Source organism: Colius striatus, chromosome 2 (genome assembly GCF_028858725.1).
Source record: "Colius striatus isolate bColStr4 chromosome 2, bColStr4.1.hap1, whole genome shotgun sequence".
In the NCBI taxonomy this organism is placed as follows: Eukaryota; Metazoa; Chordata; class Aves; order Coliiformes; family Coliidae; genus Colius; species Colius striatus.
In genome coordinates, this window is record NC_084760.1 from 117507398 (window position 1) to 117513406 (window position 6009).

Sequence of the window (6009 nt, forward strand, 5' to 3'; positions counted from 1 at the left end):
TAACACCTTTTCATCTAACTCATTCAGCCACATATATTAGGCTTTAGAGGTGTCAGATCTAAAAAGAGAACTGTACTTCTGCCTTGGAGATATTTTTATTGCTGAGGAAAAATATATTGCAAGAAACAGTTCCTTACACAGCAGGAGAATTCTACTTTGGAAAAAGAAGTCAGGCAATAGAAAAAATCACCTTTCTTATCACATCTGTCATGATCTGATGCACTCAAACTTGAAAGCTTCTCTTATCTTTTGCAACTTCTTTCTTTTATATTGTGAAGAGGCTTGACAGGCAGAAAATGAACAGATGCACATTAGAGGTGGGAGATGATCTTGTAGGAGGTCTATGCTTGAGTTATGCAAAGAGATGGAGCAGAGACATGCCTGCAGGATGGAGCTCTGTGTGAGCAGAAGAATTCCCAGCATGCATCTCTTTACAGGACTGGATACTACATAAGGCTTGGAAATTACTCCCTGTCATTCCATTTTGTGCCTTGGAACATAGGTAAAGATACCAATATGAAGACATTTCACCAGAAACAGGCTGCCCTTCAGGTCCAAATATCTTTTTTTTTTTATGTCCCAGTCCTCCTGCTGAGCAGATAACTTTCAAAACCAACAAGCAAGCTGTCCCTCTAACCCCTACACAGGCATCGTATGCTTCCTGAACCAGGTTTTCTCTGGCACCTGGAGGTTTATGGATGCTTCTAGCTGCAGGAAACACCCTGAGCACACTTGCATTCCAGTGCACTACTGTTCCAGTCTTTGTATGACAAACTCCACTCAGTAGCCAAGTGTCTTCTGTAGCTGGACATACAGGCAATATGAAAAAGCATATTTTTTAATATTATGTAATACTACAAGATCAAGAGCAGCCATGCAGGAAGGTGTGGCAGAACTACTAGTGAATGCTAATGTGCCTACAGTGATGCACATTAACTTCCCTGTATAAGAAGCATAAATCCCAAGTGAATGGTGAGAGTTTTTGATAATAATATTCATTTTTCAATGCTGAATACCCCTGGTAACTTATCTTCACATTGGAGTGCTCGATAGGACAAATCTAGTTGTTCACATTTACTTTGGACAGCAAACTGCAAAGTTAGAGATGTTCCTGAAAACTACATTTTTAACTACAAGTACTATGGGCACAGCACACTCACTGACTGACTTTATGAATAAAGGGTAAAATATTATTTTGTCTTGTGATTATATACCTACCTTTTGGTGGGTAGTCATTGGATTCATATGAACCTAATTCATACAAACAAGAAAGCTCTCTCTTTCAATATTATAATGAATTCATTCTTACAGATACGAGTATTCCTAGTGCATGAATATCCTATATCCTTTTCCTAGGGTATAAATATTTCTAGTAAAAAAATCACTCTTGTATGGAAGTTTTTGTTGGCTTTGCCTTTGGTATCTGTCTAAAACTGTGGTGAGTTTCCAACAACTAGTTACAGTGCTGTGTATTTACTGATCTATTTTAAATGACACCATTGTCCTTAAATATAACAAGCTTTAAGGTTAATAAATCCATGTTAGGACATGAATGGAATACTTATTTCTGGCTATATACTATTTAATCTCTAGTACTACATTATTTGTGTTAAAGGCACATGTACAGATTAATTTAAAACTGGAATAAAAATTGCTATTGTCTGTGTGATGATAATATCTGGTTTTCAGGTTTTGCAAATAATCCATCAAAAACAAATTCCAAAAGTTTAGGAGGGTAGTTCTGGAAATCTAGTATAGAACCAAAAAAACCCCAAACCACAAATGGGGATATTAGGCATATTTTAGGAAAAGGAGCGTTAGAATAATTGATTCTGCTCTAGGCAGTGTCATGAATCCATCATGGCACCCAGTGAAACATATCAAGACTGCTGGAATTCCTTTATTTGCCACAAGACACACAAACTAATAGTAGGACAACATTCAATAAAGTAGAAAATAAACCTAATAGAAACAAACTTCCAGAACTGTTTTCTAACTATACCCTCTGTAGCACACACTTAAATTCAATGAATTCTTAATTCCCTTCTTTTCCCAGTGGAAAGCCATGCTACCACAGGAGGCTAAATTTTAGTTCAGTGAAACTCTCAACACAGAGAAAATACTTATGAAAGCACAGTCTTCCTTGTGTCCTTTAAGAGAAACAGTGAAATTACTGCTAGGGAAGTCTAGGAAACAATGTGTTTTAGTGGTGTCCTTGGTGCAGAGCAGGGACTGGTCACCAAAGTAAATTATCATTCCATTATAGAAATGTTTGTAGCAATGAGTGCCTGCAGTATCACAGAACAGAAAGATGTCACTGGCATGTCTCCAGATGCACACTTATTTCTTCCTTCCATACTGTAGATAAATTTTCCATTTTATAACCAAGATTTAAACAAACAACTACAGAAGTGAACTCATAAATATTTTTTTCCAAATTCTGCCCAAAACTTACCTGTGGTTAACGGTTGCACTTCTGCCAACAGCTTGATTCCTAAACTTTTTCTGTGACAGCAGTGGGAGTATGGAAGTTGGAAAACTGTAACTCTCAAGCAACGCACTCATGTAAGATATAAATTTAAGATGTTCAGATCTAATGGAAGCCAAATGAAGCTACGGGAGAGTAAGTTTTGTAAGGTACAGAGTAACTGAAGTAATCACAAAGGCAATAAATGGTGTGGCCCAGACAGTTGTCCTCTCTAAGTGTCCCTCCTTGTTTTCTCTTTTTATCCATTTCCCATTTCATGTTCCTAATCAGGTTCAAATGAGGTGTAGCTCTTCCATCTTTGCAAGCCTGACCTACTTCAAAGGGATTAGCAGCATTGTGAGATGTCTCCCCTGCTTTAGGAACAATCTATTTTGTTTTAGGAATTACAGCAACTCTGCCTTGTTCATGAGCAGACTTTGCCTGAACTGCAAACCTTCTGTACTAGATGTGGCTGGAAATTACTTATAAATCATTGATAAAGTAAGGGGTTTTGCTCTTTTTATTCTCAAGATTTTCTTTCCCCGTCCTTTTGAATTCACAGGAACACTCCCATATATTTGGAGACATCATGTCATGTGTCCCTTGTTAGACAATTAATGGAGGTCTGCTTTGACACCCCTTCATTCTGTTTGAGGATACAAATTCAGCACCTTGTACCATACAATAAAAAGTTCCTCAACCTTCACTTTTAGACATCAGATCTTTGTCAAATAAATTCTCTTAATGTGGCTCCATCAGATTTCAAATCTCTTTCGATTCTGGCCACTTTCCACCAAGAATCCATAGAAAAATTAGCATGTTTCCCTCAGCTTTCCCCAGTTCTTACTGACTAGGAGGAAAAAGTTCTTTCTGTACTACCTTCTCACAAGGGGGAGGCAGTACAAGTTCAGCCAATGTATGTATTCTCAAAGAATTTCTATCTCTCTATCTCCTGGTTGATAACAAACCAAACATGAGCTAGCAATGTGCCCTTGTGGCCAAGAAACTGTTTTATAAAGACTGTGAGTTCGGTCTATGTTTATGACACGGAAGATATTAGAAGATATATGTGTTCTGTGAGGCTTTTACTTACTTAATCCTCTGCTGGCATTAACTGTGGTGGCAAGAAGCTTACAGCTCAAGACGACAGGAATCTCTACAATGCTGAGAAGATGTTAACAAGTCTTTGGTAATGGCAGGTACTATCTGAATACCTAGTGAGGAAAGAAGATCAGTGAGTCACTGGGAGGGGTGACCTATTCTTGAGAAATAGCAAATGAGGAAAATGGCTGTCACCATTTCATTTCTGCATAGTGTGAGTGGTGCTATAGGCTTCTCTCCCCACTTGCTTGGTATTGGAGGAACAGTGAAAGCTGCTGCCCAAATCCTCCTGACTAGGAGCTATCTTTTGCTTATGTCTCTAGATGCTACTGCTGAGACTATTTCAGTGCAATAAAGGCAGGCCAAACCTACAATCAGGCCTTTAAGGAGTGGTTTGGTCAAACTCCAGATTCCTACAGAGAAATATGAGTAATGTAAAGGAGCCTTATAAGACAAACTGGCAAAGCATAACAAAATTCTACTGTTTCTTCCACTGAGGAGGGGAGAGAGTGTAAATGTTTTAGCAACAGAGCTTATCATTTTGGAGTAACTGCTAGAAAATTCTTCATCACAAGCTACTTCAAAGCCAAGACAGCCTTCAGCTAAAAAAGAACCATTTTCCACACCAGACAGAAAGGCTGCTTTGACCTGTACAGTGATTTCTTCTTGTTTTTCCTGGTCAATTCACCAGGCCTGAATATTAATTGCAAGTGAAATCATTCCATGCAAGGGCACAGCTGCTGTTCAGAGAGGGATGGGCAAGGCAAAGGAATGGGGCTGACAGGAATCTAATTGACATCAAGGAAAAACATGAAGTCCCGTCTCTGGAATGAGCTAAAGAATGCATTAGTGTAGACATGCTGCCTGTCTGAAGCAGGAAGGTCCCTTGGGCTTTACTGAATGCTTGATTAAATGTGATCCCTCAGTGCAGCCCCTCTGAATCCCACTAACGCGATTATCACATTTTACTTGGAACACATAACATGGTAACCCATTACAAGAAAGACTCATAAACCTGATCGAGTGCAGAGATGCCACGGCAACGGTGGGGCCAGAGCGCTTTCCCTCTGGCCCAGCCTGGATCAGAACTTCGAGTTTGAGTCCTTCCGGGGCGGTGACGGCCGCACCTTTGCTCGTGAGGGGAAAGAAGATCTGCGTCCTTCCTGAGGCGCCTGGCGGCTCCCGCCCCGTGAGGGGAAGGATACCCTCGCGCCTCATGGCGCCTCATGGCATCTCTTGGCGGCTCTTGGCCCGTGAGAGCTAAGACACCCTTGCGCCTCCTGGCAGCTCGCACCCCGCGAGGGGAAGGACACCCTCACGCCTCATGGCAGCTCCTGGACGCTCCGCCCCGTGAGGGGAAGGACATCCGCATGCCTCATGGCATCTCTTGGCGGCTCCGCCCCGTGAGGGGAAGCACGCCCTCGCACCTCATGGCAGCTCCTGTCCTGTGAGGGGAAGGACGCCCTCGCACCTCATGGCAGCTCCTGTCCTGTGAGGGGAAGGACACCCTCGCACCTCATGGCAGTTCCTGGCGACTTGCACCCTCTGAGGGGAAGGACACCCTCGCACTTCAAGGCAGCTCCTGGCGGCTCGCGCCCCGTGACGCAAAGACACCCTCACACCTCATGGCAGCTCCTGTCCCGTGAGGGGAAGGACACCCTCGCACCTCATGGCAGCTCCTGTCCTGTGAGAGGAAGGACACCCTCGCACCTCATAGCAGTTCTTGGCAGCTCGCGCCCCGTGACGGGAAACAGACTCCCGCGCCTCCTGAAGCGCCTGGTGGCGCGCAATCCGTGAGGTAGGTTCGCGCGCCTCATGGCAACTCCTGGTGGCTCCGCCCCGTGAAGGGAAGGACAGCCAGACGTCTCATGGCAGCTCCTGGCGGCTCGCGTCCCGTGAGGGGAAGGAGGCCCGCGGACTTCATGGCAGCTCCTGGAGGCTTGCGCTCCGTGAGGGGAAGGGGACTTGCGGGCCTTGTGGCAGCTCCTGGCGTCTCGCGCCCCGTGAGGGGAAGGAGACTCACGCGCCTCCTGAGGCGCCTGATGGCGGGTCCCCCGTGAGGGGAAGGAGACCCGCGCGCCTAATGGCAGCTTCTGGCGATTCGCGCCCGGTGAGGGGAAGGAGACTTGGGGGCCTCATAGCAGTTCCTAGCGTCTCGCGCCCCGTGAGGGTAAGGACACCCTCACGCCCCGTGAGGGGACGGAGACTCACGCGCCTCCTGAGGCGCCTGATGGCGGGTGCCCCGTGAGGGGAAGGAGACTCACGCGCCTCCTGAGGCGCCTGATGGCGGGTGCCCCGTGAGGGGAAGGAGACTCACGCGCCTCCTGAGGCGCCTGATGGCGGGTGCCCTGTGAGGGGAAGGAGACCCGCGCGCCTAATGGCAGTTCCTGGCGCCCCGTGAGGGTAAAGACGCCCTCGCGCCTCACGGCTCGCGCCCAACG